A 16239-nucleotide genomic window follows, 5' to 3' on the forward strand; every position below is an offset into this window, starting at 1 on the left:
ATTAATTCATGAAGAACAGTAGAGCTCCACACCTTAATCTATGGTGTGTAGAAACTCCACCGTTGAAAATACATAAGAACAAGGTCTAGGCATGGCCGTGAGGCTAGCCTCCAAAAGCGTCTAAGATAGCATAAGACTTCTGGTGCACGAAATTGTGATGTCCAGGCTCAAACAATCCCTGGCAACGTGAGCAACTTGGTGCGCTGATCTCAATACATAATTGTTACAACTTCGATACAACTAACCAGCAAGTGCACTGGGTCGTCCAAGTAATACCTTACGTGAGTAAGGGTCGAATCCCACGGAGATTGTTGGTATGAAGCAAGGTATGGTCACCTTGCAAATCTCAGTCAGGCAGATATAAAGTGATAATGGTGTTTTCGAATATTATATAATAAAATAGGGATAGAGATACTTATGTAATTCATTGGTAGGAATTTTAGATAAGCGAATGGAGATGCTTTTCGTCCCTCTGAACCTCTGCTTTCCTGCTATCTTCACCCAGTCAGTCTTACTCCTTTCCATGGCTGGCTTTATGTGATACATCACCACTGTCAACGATTACTTTCGATCATCTCTCGGGAAAATGATCCAATGCCCTGTCACGGCACGGCTAATCGTCTGGAGGCATCACCCTTGTCAATGGCTTCATCTTATCCTCTCAGTGAATAATATGCTCACGCACCCTGTCACGGCACGGCTATTCATCTGTTGGTTCTCGATCATGCTGGAATAGGGTTTACTATCCTTTTGTGTCTGTCACTAACGCCCTGCAATCGCGAGTTAGGAGCTCGTCACAGTCATTCAATCATTGAATCCTACTCGGAATACCACAGACAAGGTTTAGACCTTCCGGATTCTCTTGAATGCCGCCATCATTCTAGCTTACGCCACGAAGATTCTGGTTAGGAGATCTAAGAGATATTCATTCTAGCTTAATTCAAGTAGAACAGAAGTGTTTGTCAGGCACGCGTTCATAAGGGAGAAGGATGATGAGCGTCACACATAATCATCACCTTCATCACGTTCTTGGGTGCGAATGGATATCTTAGAAGCGAAATAAGAAGAATTGAATAGAAAACAGTAGTACTTTGCATTAATCTTTGAGGAACAGCAGAGCTCCACACCTTAATCTATGGAGTGTAGAAACTCTACCGTATGAAAATACATAAGTGAAGGTCCAGGCATGGCCGAGATGGCCAGCCCCCTAAAGCGTGATCAAAGGATCATAAGGTAATCCAAAGATGGTCTAAAAGACAATAGTAAGAGGTCCTATTTATAATAAACTAGTCACTAGGGTTTACATGAGTAAGTAATTGATGCATAAATCCACTTCCAGGGCCCACTTGGTGTGTGCATGGGCTGGGCTTTAAGTGTTGCACGTGCAGAGGTCCTCCTTGGAGTTGAACGCCAGTTTTAGTGCCAGTTTGGGCGTTCAACTCTGGTTTTGGCTCCTTTTCTGGCGCTGGACGCCAGATTTGGGTAGAAAGCTGGCGTTGAACGCCAGTTTACGTCATCTATTCTTGGCCAAAGTATGGACTATTATATATTGCTGGAAAGCCCTGGATGTCTACTTTCCAACGCAATTGGAAGCGCGCCATTTCGAGTTCTGTGGCTCCAGAAAATCCACTTTGAGTGCAGGGAGGTCAGAATCCAATAGCATCAGCAGTCCTTTTTCATCCTCTGAATCTGATTTCTGCTCAAGTCCCTCAATTTCAGCTAGAAAATACCTGAAATCACAGAAAAACACACAAACTCATAGTAAAGTCCAGAAATGTGAATTTAACATAAAAACTAATGAAAACATCCCTAAAAGTGACTAGATCCTATTAAAAACATACTAAAAACAATGTCAAAAAGCATATAAATTATCCGCTCATCACAACACCAAACTTAAAGTGTTGCTTGTCCCCAAGCAACTGAAAATCAAATAGGATAAAAAGAAGAGAATATACTATAAATTCCAAACTATCAATGAAACATGGCTCCAATAATATGAGCGGGACTTATAGCTTTTTGCCTCTTGAATAGTTTTGGCATCTCACTTTATCCATTGAGGTTCAGAATGATTGGCATCTATAGGAACTTCAGATTTCGAATAGTGTTATTGACTCTCCTAGTTCAGTATGATGATTCTTGAACACAGCTTCTTTATGAGTCTTGGCCGTGGCCCTAAGCACTTTGTTTTCTAGTATTACCACCGGATACATAAATGCCACAGACACATAATTGGGTGAACCTTTTCAGATTGTGACTCAGCTTTGCTAGAGTCCCCAATTAGAGGTGTCCAGGGTTCTTAAGCACACTCTTTGTTTTTGCTTTGGACCTTGACTTTAACCGCTCAGTCTCAAGTTTTCACTTGACACTTACACGCCACAAGCACATGGTTAGGGACAGCTTGGTTTAGCCGCTTAGACCAGGATTTTATTCCTTTAGGCCCTCCTATCCACTGATGCTCAAAGCCTTGGGATCCTTTTTATTTGCCCTTGCGTTTTGGTTTTAAGGGTTATTGGCTTTTTCTGCTTGCTTTTTCTTTTTCTCTTTTTTTTTCGCCTATTTTTTCTTTTTTTTTTTCCTGCAAGCTTTGTTCTTTGCTGCTTTTTCTTGCTTCAAGAATCATTTTTATGATTTTTCAGATTATCAAATAACATGTCTCCTAGTCATCATTCTTTCAAGAGCCAACATATTTAACATTCTTAAACAACAACTTCAAAAGACATATGCACTGTTCAAGCATACATTCAGAAAACAAGAAGCATTGTCACCACATCAATATAATTAAACTAAGTTCAAGGATAAATTCGAAACTCATGTACTTCTTGTTCTTTTGAATTAAAACATTTTTCATTTAAGAGAGGTGATGGATTCATAGGACATTTATATCTTTAAGACAAAGTTACTAACTACTAATGATCATGTAATGAAGGCACAAACATAGATAAGCACATAATACAGAAAACGAAAAACAGAGAAAGCAAGAACAAGGAATGAATCCACCTTAGTGATGGTGGCGTTTCCTTCTTGAGGAACCAATGATGTCCTTGAGCTCTTCTATGTCTCTTCCTTGTCTTTGTTGCTCCTCCCTCATTGCTTTTTGATCTTCTCTTATTTCATGAAGCATGATGGAGTGCTCTTGATGTTCCACCCTTAGTTGTCCCATATTGGAACTCAATTCTCCTAGGGAGGTGTTGATTTGCTCCCAATAATTTTGTGGAGGAAAGTGCATTTGAGGCATCTCCGGGATCTCATGGAAATGAGCTTCTTGCGCCTCTTGAGCTCCATGATTGGGCTCTCTTGCTTGCTCCATCTTTTTCTTAGTGATGGGCTTGTCCTCTTTAATGAGGATATCTCCCTCTATGTCAATTCCAGCTGAATTGCATAGGTGGCAAATGAGGTGAGGAAAGACTAACCTTGCCATGGTGGAGGACTTGTCAGCCACCTTGTAGAGTTCTTGAGGTATAATCTCATGAACTTCCACCTCTTCTCCAATCATGATGCTATGGATCATGATGGCCCGGTCTATAGTAAATTCAGACCGGTTGCTAGTGGGAATGATTGAGCATTGAATAAACTCCAACCATCCTCTAGCTATAGGCTTGAGGTCCAATCTTCTTAGTTGAACCAGCTTGCCTTTGGAGTCAATCTTCCATTGAGCTCCTTCTACACATATGTCCATAAGGACTTGGTCCAACCTTTGATCAAAGTTGACTCTCCTTGTGTAGGGGCGTGCGTTCTCTTCCATGTATGGCAAGTTGAACGCCAACCTCACATTCTCCGGACTAAAATCTAAGTATTTCCCCCGAACCATTGTAACATAGTTCTTTGGATCCGGGTTCTTACTTTGATCATGGTTCTTGGTGATCCATGCATTGGCATAGAACTCTTGAACCATTAAGATGCCAACTTGTTGGATGGGGTTTGTTAGAACTTCCTAACCTCTTCTTTGAATTTCATGTCGGATCTCCGGATACTCATTTCTTTTGAGTTTAAAAGGGACCTCAGGGATCACCTTCTTCTTGGCCACAACATCATAGAAGTGGTCTTGATGGGCTTTGGAGATGAACCTTTCCATTTCCCATGACTCGGATGTGGAAGCTCCTGTCTTCCCTTTCCCCTTTTTAGAGGATTCTCCGGTCTTAGATGCCATCAATGGTAATGGAAAAACAAAAAAGCTATGCTTTTACCACACCAAACTTAGAATATTGCTCGCCCTCGAGCAATAAACAAAAGAATAGAAGAAGAAGAAGAAGAAATATGGAGAGGGAGAGGGAGATGTGGTTTCGGCCAAGGAGAGTGTAGAGGGGTGTGTTGTGTGAATTTGATGAAGAATGGAGGGCTTTATATAGGGAAGGGAAGGGGGGTTAAGGTTCGGCCATATGGGTGGGTTTGGGTGGGAAATTGGTTTTGAATTTTGAAGGTAGGTGGAGTTTATGAGGTAGGTTTATTGGGAAGAGTGGATGGATGTGAGTGGTGAAGAGGTGATGGGGAAGAGAGTTTGAGGTGATTGGTGAAGGGTTTTTGGGGAAGAGTGTTTATGGGGTTATGTGAAAGAGAGTGGTGAGAAGAAGTGAGTGGAGGTCTGAGTGGATCCTGTGGGGTCCATAGATCCTGAGTGGATCCTCTGGGGTCCACAGATCCTGAGGTGTTCAAGGATTTACATCCCTGCACCCATTAGGCATGTAAAAATGCCTTTGTACCCAACTCTAGGCGTTCAGCGCCAGGTTGGTGGCCATTTTGGGCGTTCAACGCCCATTTGTGTGCCATTTCTGGCGTTGAACACCAGAACCATGCCTGTTCTGGCGTTCAGCGCCCAGAAGCTGCCCATTTTGGGCGTTCAGCGCCAGAACCATGCTCTGTTTTGGCGCTGAACGCCAGACAGATGCTCCTCCAGGGTGTGATTTTTCTTCTGCTGTTTTTGATTCCGTTTTCAATTTTTCTATTTATTTTGTGACTCCACATGATGATGAACCTAAGAAAACATGAAAAACAATAAAAATAAGAATTAGATAAACATTGGGTTGCCTCCCAACAAGCGCTTCTTTAATGTCAATAGCTTGACAGTGGGCTCTCATGGAGCCTCACAGATGTGCAGAGCTTTGTTGAAACTCTCCAACACCAAACTTAGAGTTTGGATATGGGAGTTCAACACCAAACTTAGAGTTTGGTTGTGGCCTCCCAACACCAAACTTAGAGTTTGACTGTGGGGGCTCTGGTTGACTCTGCTTGGAGAGAAGCTTTTTCTGCTTCCTCTCCATGGTTGCAGAGGGAGATCCTTGAGTTTTAAACATAAGGGAGTTCTCATTCCATTAAAGGAATAATTCACCACTGTCAACATCAATCATAGCTCTTGCTGTGGCCAAGAAAGGTCTTCCCAGGATGATGGGTTCATCCTCTTCCTTTCCAGTATCCAGGACTATGAAATCAGTAGGTATGTAAAGGCCCTCAACCTTTACTAATACATCTTCTACTTGTCCATAAGCCTGTTTTCTTGAGCTGTCTGCCATCTCTAGTGAGATTTTAGCAGCTTGCACCCCATAGATTCCCAGTTTCTCTATTACAGAGAGGGGCATGAGGTTTATTCCTGAACCAAGGTCACACAGAGCCTTAAAGATCATGGTGCCTATGGTGCAGGGTATTATGAACTTTCCAGGATCCTGTTTCTTCTGAGGCAATGTCAGTTGATCCAGATCACTTAGTTCATTGATGAACAAGGGAAGTTCAACTTCCCAAGTATCAATGTCAAATAATTTGGCATTCAGCTTCATGATTGCACCAAGAAACTTGGCAGTTTGCTCTTCAGTAACATCCTCATTCTCTTCAGAAGAGGAATACTCATCAGAGCTCATGAAGGGCATAAGAAGGTTCAATGGAATCTCTATGGTCTCTAGATGAGCCTCAGAGTCCTTTGGTTCCTCAGAGGGAAGCTCCTTATTGATCACTGGACGTCCCAGGAGGTCTTCCTCCTTGGGATTCACGTCCTCTCCTCTCCTCACAGGTTCGGCCATGGCGCTTATGTCAATGGCCTTGCACTCTCCTTTTGGGTTCTCTTCTGTATTGCTTGGGAGAGTACTAGGAGGGATTTCATTGATCCTTTTACTCAGCTGGCCCACTTGTGCTTCCAGATTTCTAATGGAAGACCTTGTTTCATTCATGAAACTTACAGTGGCCTTAGATAGATCAGATACTAGATTTGCTAAATTAGAGGCATTTTGTTCAGAGTTCTCTGTCTGTTGCTGAGTTGATGATGGAAAAGGCTTGCTATTGCTAAACCTGTTTCTTCCACCATTATTAAAGCCTTGTTGGGGCTTTTGATCCTTCCATGAGAAATTTGGATGATTTCTCCATGTTGAGTTATAGGTGTTTCCATAAGGTTCACCTAAGTAATTTACCTCTGCTATTGCAGGGTTCTCAGGATCATAAGCTTCTTCTTCAGAAGATGCCTCTTGAGTACTGTTGGATGCAGCTTGCATTCCATGCAGACTCTGAGAAATCATATTGACTTGCTGAGTCAATATTTTATTCTGAGCCAATATGGCATTCAGAGTATCAACCTCAAGAACTCCCTTCTTCATAGGCGTCCCATTGCTCACAGGATTCCTTTCAGAAGTGTACATGAACTGGTTATTAGCAACCATGTCAATGAGTTCTTGAGCTTCTGCAGGCGTTTTCTTTAGGTGAATGGATCCACCTGCAGAAGTGTCCAGTGACATCTTCGATAGCTCAGATAAACCATCATAGAATATATCCAGGATGGTCCATTCTGAAAGCATGTCAGAAGGACACTTTTTGGTCAACTGTTTGTATCTTTCCCAAGCTTCATAGAGGGATTCACCTTCTTTCTGTCTGAAGGTTTGAACATCAGCTCTAAGCTTGCTCAGCTTTTGAGGAGGAAAGTACTTGGCTAAGAAAGCCGTGACCAGCTTATCCCAAGAGTTCAGGCTGTCTTTGGGTTGAGAATCCAACCATAATCTAGCTCTGTCTCTTACAGCAAAAGGGAAAAGCATTAGCCTGTAGACTTCAGGATCTACTCCATTAGTCTTAACAGTATCACATATCTGCAAGAATTCAGTTAAGAACTGAAAAGGATCTTCAGATGGAAGTCTATGAAACTTGCAGTTCTGCTGCATCAGAGAAACTAATTGAGGTTTCAGCTCAAAGTTGTTTGCTCCAATGGCAGGAATGGAGATGCTTCTTCCATGTAGTTTGGAATTAGGTGCAGTAAAGTCACCAAGCATCTTCCTTATATTATTATTATTTTCGGTTGCCGTCTCCTCTTCCTGTTCGAAAATTTCTGAAAGGTTATCTCTGGATTGTTGTATTTTAGCTTCTCTTAATTTTCTCTTCAGAGTCCTTTCCGGTTTTGGATCTGCTTCCACAAGAATGTTCTTATCCTTGCTCCTGCTCATATGACAAAGAAGAAGGCACAGAAAAATAATAATAATAATAGAGATCCTTTATACCACAGTATAGGGATCCCTTTGTGAGTGGAAGAAAAGAGGGGGAGTCAAAGAATGTGATGTAAAGGAAGAAACACAACTGTACGGATGGAAGAGATGTGAGATGAGATGTTAGGATATGAATGAATAAATAGAATAGGATGGGGGAGGGATAATTTTCGAAAATTATTTTGAAAAAGAGTTAGTGATTTTTGAAAAATGGTTTTTGAAAAATGTTAGTAATTTTTGAAAATTTTTGAAATTAAAAAAAATAATTAGTTAATTAAAAAGAAATTTTTGAAAAAGAGGGAAGATATTTTCGAAAATTAGAGAGAGAGAGTTAGTTAGGTGGTTTTGAAAAAGTTAAGAAACAAACAAAAAGTTAGTTAGTTAGTTGAAACAATTTTTGAAAAGATAAGAAGTTAGGAAGTTAGAAAAGATATTTTGAAAAGATATTTTTGAAAAAGATAAGATAAGAAGATATTTTTGAAAAGATATGATTGAAATTAGTTTTGAAAAAGATTTGATTTTTAAAATCACAATTAATGACTTGATTCATAAGAAATCACAAGATATGATTCTAGAACTTAAAGTTTGAATCTTTCTTAACAAGCAAGTAACAAACTTCAAGTTTTTGAATCAAAACATTAATTGATTATGTTATTTTTGAAAATTTGGTATAAAAATAAGAAAAATATTTTTTTGAAAAATATTTTTGGAATTTTCGAAAATAACTAAGAATTTTTGAAAAAAGATTTGATTTTTGAAAAAGATTTTGAAAAAGATAAGATTTTCAAATTGAAAATTTGATTTGACTCATAAGAAACAACTTGATTTTAAAAATTTTTTAAAAAGTCAACTCAAATTTTCGAATTTGATGAGAGAAAAAGGGAAAGATATTTTTTTTATTTTTGAATTTTTATGATGCAAGAGGAAAACACTAAAAGGATGCAATGCATGAAATTTTTAGATCAAAACAATGAATGCATCCAAGAATGCTATGAATGTCAAGATGAACACCAAGAACACTATGAATGTCATGATGAACATCAAGAACATATTTTTGAAAAATTTTTAATGCAAAGAAAACATGCAAGACACCAAACTTAGAATTCTTTAATGCTTAGGCACTAAGAATTCAAGAATGCATATGATAAACATGAAAAGACACAAAACAAAAAATCATCAAGATCAAACAAGAAGACTTACCAAGAACAACTTGAAGATCATGAAGAACACTATGAATGCTTGATATTTTCGAAAAAATGCAAGATGCATATGCAATTGACACCAACTTATAACATGACTCAAGACTCAAACAAGAAATACAAAAATATTTTTGATTTTTTTGATTTTCTAATTTTTTTTTGGATTTTTCTTTTATATTTTTCGCATAATAAAAGGAAAAATGAGGATTCCAAAAATTTTTAATATGAATTCCAGGAATCTTGCCATGTTAGTCTAAAGCTTCAGTCCAGGAATTAGACATGGCTCACTAGCCAGCCAAGCTTTCAAAGAAAGCTCCAGTCCAAAACACTAGACATGGCCAATGGCCAGCCAAGCTTCAGCAGGTGATCATGGATCAGCAGCAGGTGGATGAGCAACAACTAATTTGCTCTTGATAACAAATTGCAAGCCTCAGTCCAAATGAATTTAGACATGGCTTTACAGCCAGCCAGGCTTCAACATGCTTCATGAAACACTAGAATTCATTCTTAAAAATTTTGAATAAAATTTTTGAAAACATTTTTATATTATTTTCGAAAACAGATGAGAAAATTTTAGAAATATTTTTGAAAAAATTTTTTTTTTTGAAAATAAAATAAAAAAAAAATTACCTAATCTGAGCAACAAGATGAACCGTCAGTTGTCCAAACTCGAACAATCCCCGGCAATGGCGCCAAAAACTTGGTGTTGTTGCCGGGATTGGGATCTCAGACAATTCTTGGCGCCAAACAGGAACAATTAAGTCCCCGGCAACGGCGCCAAAAACTTGGTGCACGAAATTGTGATGTCCAGGCTCAAACAATCCCTGGCAACGTGAGGAACTTGGTGCGCTGATCTCAATACATAATTGTCACAACTTCGATACAACTAACCAGCAAGTGCACTGGGTCATCCAAGTAATACCTTACGTGAGTAAGGGTCGAATCCCACGGAGATTGTTGGTATGAAGCAAGCTATGGTCACCTTGCAAATCTCAGTCAGGCAGATATAAAGTGATAATGGTGTTTTCGAATATTATATAATAAAATAGGGATAGAGATACTTATGTAATTCATTGGTAGGAATTTCAGATAAGCGAATGGAGATGCTTTTCGTCCCTCTGAACCTCTGCTTTCCTGCTATCTTCACCCAGTCAGTCTTACTCCTTTCCATGGCTGGCTTTATGTGATACATCACCACTGTCAACGGCTACTTTCGGTCATCTCTCGGGAAAATGATCCAATGCCCTTTCACGGCACGGCTAATCATCTGTCGGTTCTCGATCATGCTGGAATAGGATTTACTATCCTTTTGCGTCTGTCACTAACGCCCTGCAATCGCGAGTTAGGAGCTCGTCACAGTCATTAAATCATTGAATCCTACTCGGAATACCACAGACAAGGTTTAGACCTTCCGGATTCTCTTGAATGCCGCCATCATTCTAGCTTACGCCACGAAGATTCTGGTTAGGAGATCTAAGAGATATTCATTCTAGCTTAATTCATGTAGAACAGAAGTGTTTGTCAGGCACGCGTTCATAAGGGAGAAGGATGATGAGCGTCACACATAATCATCACCTTCATCACGTTCTTGGGTGCGAATGGATATCTTAGAAGCGAAATAAGAAGAATTGAATAGAAAACAGTAGTACTTTGCATTAATCTTTGAGGAACAGCAGAGCTCCACACCTTAATCTATGGAGTGTAGAAACTCTACCGTATGAAAATACATAAGTGAAGGTCCAGGCATGGCCGAGATGGCCAGCCCCCTAAAACGTGATCAAAGGATCATAAGGTAATCCAAAGATGGTCTAAAAGACAATAGTAAGAGGTCCTATTTATAACAAACTAGTCACTAGGGTTTACATGAGTAAGTAATTGATGCATAAATCCACTTCCGGGGCCCACTTGGTGTGTGCTTGGGCTGGGCTTTAAGTGTTGCACGTGCAGAGGTCCTCCTTGGAGTTGAACGCCAGTTTTAGTGCCAGTTTGGGCGTTCAACTCTGGTTTTGGCTCCTTTTCTGGCGCTGGACGCCAGTTTACGTCGTCTATTCTTGGCCAAAGTATGGACTATTATATATTGCTGGAAAGCCCTAGATGTCTACTTTCCAACGCAATTGGAAGCGCACCATTTCGAGTTCTATGGCTCCAGAAATTCCACTTTGAGTGCAGGGAGGTCAGAATCCAACAGCATCAACAGTCCTTTTTCATCCTCTGAATCTGATTTCTGCTCAAGTCCCTCAATTTCAGCCAGAAAATACCTGAAATCACAGAAAAACATACAAACTCATAGTAAAGTCCAGAAATGTGAATTTAACATAAAAACTAATGAAAACATCCCTAAAAGTGACTAGATCCTACTAAAAACATACTAAAAACAATGTCAAAAAGCGTATAAATTATCCGCTCATCAACTTCTCCAAGATTTTTAAAATACAATAGTAAAAGGTCCTATTTATAGAGAACTAGTAGCCTAGGGTTTACAGAAATAAGTAATTAATGCAGAAATCTTCTTCCGGGCCCACTTGGTGTGTGCTTGGGCTGAGCATTGAAGCTTTCATGTGTAGAGACTTTTCTTGGAGTTAAACGCCAGCTTTTGTGCCAGTTCTGGCGTTTAACTCCTGCTTTTGTGCCAGTTCTGGCGTTTAGTTCCAACTTTTGTGCCAGGATTCTTAAGCTGACTTGGATCGCCGATTTGGGCCATCAAATCTTGGACAAAGTATGGACTATTATATATTTCTGGAAAGCCCAGGATGTCTACTTTCCAACGCAATTAAGAGCATGCCAATTGGGCTTCTGTAGCTCTAGAAAATCCACATCGAGTGCAGGGAGGTCAAAATCCAACAGCATCTACAGTCCTTTTTCAGCCTCTGAATCAGATTTTTGCTCAGGTCCCTCAATATTAATTAGATGAGTGGGGCTTTTAGCTTTTTGCTTCTGAACAGTTTTGGGATCTCACTTTATCCTTTTGAAGTTCAGAATGATTGGCTTCTATAGGAACTCAGAATCCAGATAGTGTTATTGATTCTCCTAGTTAAGTATGTTGATTCTTGAATACAGCTACTTTATGAGTCTTGGCTATGACCCAAAGCATTTTGTTTTCCAGTATTACCACCGGATACATAAATGCCACAGACACATAACTGGGTAAACCTTTTCAGATTGTGACTCAGCTTTGCTGGAATCCCCAATTAGAGGTGTCCAGAGCTCTTAAGCACACTCCTTTTGCTTTTGGACCACGACTTTAACCGCTCAGTCTCAAGTTTTCACTTGACACCTTCACGCCACAAGCACATGGTTAGGGACAGCTTGGTTTAGCCGCTTAGGCCAGGATTTTATTCCTGTGGGCCCTCCTATCCACTGATGCTCAAAGCCTTGGATTCTTTTTATTTTACCCTTGCCTTTTGGTTTAAAGGGTTACTAGCTTTTTCTGGTTGCTTTTCTTTCTTTTTCTCTCTTTTTTTTTTCTTTTTTTGCATTTTTTTCTGCAAGATTTTCACTGCCTTTTCTTGCTTCAAGAATCAATTTTATGATTTTTCAGATTATCAAATAACATTTCTCCTTTTTCATCATTCTTTCAAGAGCCAACAATTTTAAGATTCATGAATCAACAAATTCAAAAATATGCACTGTTTAAGCATTCATTCAGAAAAATAATATTATTGCCACCACATCAAAATAACTAAACTGTTTTAAAATTTGAAATTGATGCACTTCTTTTTCTTTTTCAATTAAAAACATTTTTCATTTAAGAAAGGTGATGGATTCATTTTCATAGCTTCAAGGCATAGACAATAAGACACTAATGATCATGTAATAAAGACACAAACATAGATGAACATAAAGCATAATTTTCAAAAAACAGAGAAATAAAGAACAAGGAAATTAAAGAACGGGTCCACCTTAGTGATGGCGGCTAGTTCTTCCTCTTGAAGATCTTATGGAGTGCTTGAGCTCCTCAATGTCTCTTCCTTGCCTTTGTTGCTCCTCTCTCATGACTCTTTGGTCTTCTCTATTTTCATGGAGGAGGATGGAATTCTCTTGGTGCTCCACCCTTAGTTGTCCCATGTTGGAACTTAATTCTCCTAGGGAGGTGTTGATTTGCTCCCAATAGTTTTGTGGAGGAAAATGCATCCCTTGAGGCATCTCAGGGATTTCATGGTGAGGAATTTCCTCATGTCCATGAGTGGGATCTCTTGTTTGTTCCATCCTTTTCTTAGTGATGGGCTTATCCTCATCAATGAGGATGTCTTCCTCTATGTCAATTCCAGCTGAATTGCAGAGGTGACAAATGAGATGAGGGAAGGCTAACCTTGCCAAAGTAGAGGACCTGTCCGCCACCTTGTAGAGTTCTTGGGATATAACTTCGTGAACTTCTACTTCCTCCCTAATCATGATGTTATGGATCATGATAGCCCATTCTATAGTAACTTCAGACTGGTTGCTAGTGGGAATGATTGAGCGTTGGATGAACTCCAACCATCCCCTAGCCACGGGCTTGAGGTCATGCCTTCTTAGTTGAACCAACTTTCCTCTTGAATTTCTTTTCCATTGAGTGCCCTCTTCACAGATGTCTATGAGGACTTGGTCCAACATTTGATCAAAGTTGACCCTTCTAGTGTAGGGGTGTGCATCTCCTTGCATCATGGGCAAGTTGAGTGCAAACCTTACATTCTCCAGACTAAAATCGAAGCATTTTCCCCGAACCATTGTAAGCCAATTCTTTGGGTCTGGGTTCACACTTTGATCATGGTTCTTGTTGATCCATGCATTGGCATAGAACTCTTGAACCATTAAGATTCCGACTTGTTAAATGGGGTTGGTGAGAACTTCCCAACCTCTTCTTCGAATCTCATGTCGGATCTCTGGATATTCACCCTTTTTGAGTTTGAAAGGGACCTCGGGGATCACCTTCTTCTTGGCCACAACTTCATAGAAGTGGTCTTGGTGCACTCTTGAAATGAATCTCTCCATCTCCCATGACTCGGAGGTGGAAGCTTTTGCCTTCCCTTTCCTCTTTCTAGAGGTTTCTCCGGCCTTAGGTGCCATAAATAGTTATGGAAAAATAAAAAGCAACCCTTTTAACACACCAAACATAGAAAGTTTGCTCATCCTCGAGCAAAAGAAGAAAGAAGAGAGTAGAAGAAGAAGAAATAGAGGAGATGGAGGGGGCTTAGTGTTTTGGCCAAGGGGGAGAAGTAGTGTGTATGTTGTGTGAAAATGAAGGAGTGAAGATGGGTTTATATAAGAGTGGAGAGGGGGGTATGGTTCGGCCATTATGGGTGGGTTTAGTTGGGAAAGTGGTTTGAATTTGAATGGTGAGGTAGGTGGGGTTTTATGAAGGATAGATGTGAGTGGTGAAGAGAATGGTGGGATTTGATAGGTGAGGGGTTTTTGGGGAAGAGGTATTGAGGTGATTGGTGAATGGGAGAAGAAGAGAGAGAGAGGTAAGATAGGTGGGGATCCTGTGGGATCCACAAATCCTGAGGTGTCAAGGATATCTCATCCCTGCACTAAGTGGCGTGCAAAAATGCCCCTTTCTGCCAATCCTGGCATTAAACGCCAGGTTGCTGCCCATTTCTAGCGTTTAACGCTAGCTTCTTGCCCATTCCTGGCGTTAAAATCCAGTCTGGCACCATTCTGGGCGTTTAACGCCCATTCTGCTACCCTTACTGGCGTTTAAACGCCAGTAAGTGTCTCCTCCAGGGTGTTCTATTTTTCATTCTGTTTTTTAGTATGTTTTTGCTTTTTCAATTGTTTTTTTGACTTCACATGATCATCAACCTACAGAAAACATAAAATAACAATGGAAAATAACATAGATAAGTAAAATTGGGTTGCCTCCTAACAAGCGCTTCTTTAATGTCAATAGCTTGACAGTGGGCTCTCATGGAGCCTCACAGATGTTTAGAGCAATGTTGGAACCTCCGAACACCAAACTTTAGAGTTTGAATGTGGGGGTTCAACCCCAAACTTAAAGTTTGGTTGTGGCCTCCCAACACCAAACTTAGAGTTTGACTGTGGGGGCTCTGTTTGTCTCTGTATTGAGAGAGAAGCTCTTCATGCTTCCTCTCCATGGTTACAGAGGGATATCCTTGAGCTTTAAACATAAGGGAGTCTTCATTCACTTGAATGATCAATTCTCCTCTGTCAACATCAATTACAGCTTTTGCTGTGGCTAGGAAGGGTCTGCCAAGGATGATGGATTCATCCATACACTTCCCAGTCTCTAGGATTATGAAATCAGCAGGGATGTAGTGGCCTTCAACCTTTACCAAGACATCCTCTACAAGTCCGTAAGCCTGTTTCTTTGAATTGTCTGCCATCTCCAGTGAGATTCTTGCAGCTTGTACCTCAATGATCCCTAGCTTCTCCATTACAGAGAGTGGCATGAGGTTTATGCTTGACCCTAGGTCACATAGAGCCTTCTCAAAGGTCATGGTTCCTATGGTACAAGGTATTGAGAACTTTCCAGGATCTTGTCTCTTCAGAGGTAATTTCTGCCTAGTCAAGTCATCCAGTTCTTCAATGAGCAATGGAGGTTTATTCTCCCAAGTTTCATTACCAAATAACTTGGCGTTTAGCTTCATGATTGCTCCAACGTACTTAGCAACTTGCTCTTCAGTAACATCTTCATCCTCTTCAGAGGAAGAATACTCATTAGAGCTCATGAATGGCAGGAGTAAATTCAATGGAATCTCTATGGTCTCTATGTGATCCTCAGATTCTCATGGTTTTTCATCAGGGAATTCCATGGAGGCCAGTGGACGTCCATTGAGGTCTTCCTCAGTGGAGATTACTGCCTCTTCCTCCTCTCCATGTTTGGCCATGTGAGACGTGTTTATGGCCTTGCACCCTCTCTTTGGATTCTCTTCTATATTGCTTGGGAGAATACTAGGAGGGAGTTCAGTAACTTTCTTACTCAGGTGACCTACTTGTGCCTCCAAATTTCTAATGGAGGACCTTGTTTCAGTCATGAAACTTTGAGTGGTTTTAATTAGATCAGAGACTATAGGTGCTAAGTCAGAGTGACTTTGCTTAGAATTCTCTGTCTGTTGCTAAGAAGATGATGGAAAAGGTTTGCTATTGCTAAACCTGTTTCTTCCACCATTATTGTTATTGAAGCCTTGTTGAGGCCTCTGTTGGTCCTTCCATAAGAGATTTGGATGATTTCTCCATGAAGGATTATAGGTGTTTCCCTAGGAATCTCCCATGCAATTCACCTCTTCCATTGCTGGGTTCTCAGGATCATAAGCTTCTTCTTCAGGGGAAGCTTCCTTAGTACTGCCTGGTGCATCTTGCATTCCAGACAGACCTTTAGAAATCATATTGACTTGCTAAGTCAATATTTTATTCTAAGCCAGTATGGCATTCAGAGTATCAATCTCAAGAACTCCTTACTTCTGATTTGTCCCATTATTCACAGGGTTCCTTTTAGAAGTGTACATGAATTGGTTATTTGCAACCATCTCAATGAGTTCCTGAGCTTCTGTAGGCATCTTCTTCAGATGAAGAGATCCTCCAACAGAGCTGTCTAATAATATCTTGGACAGTTCAGACAGACCATCATAGAAGATACCTATGATGCTCCATTCAGA

The 16239-nt window shown here is 40.3% G+C and overlaps 1 non-coding gene across 1 annotated transcript; it reads left to right on the forward strand.

The window, feature by feature from the left end:
* The first annotated feature begins 6764 nt into the window (after nt 1-6764).
* Nucleotides 6765-6872, forward strand: LOC148561496 (small nucleolar RNA R71). The gene has a single exon (XR_015887342.1). It is a non-coding gene; the product is annotated as a small nucleolar RNA R71 (small nucleolar RNA).
* The last annotated feature ends 9367 nt before the right edge of the window (nt 6873-16239 follow it).

The sequence above is a fragment of the Arachis ipaensis genome, chromosome B6, assembly GCF_059453495.1.
Source record: "Arachis ipaensis isolate K30076 ecotype BB chromosome B6, ASM5945349v1, whole genome shotgun sequence".
Taxonomy (NCBI): Eukaryota; Viridiplantae; Streptophyta; class Magnoliopsida; order Fabales; family Fabaceae; genus Arachis; species Arachis ipaensis.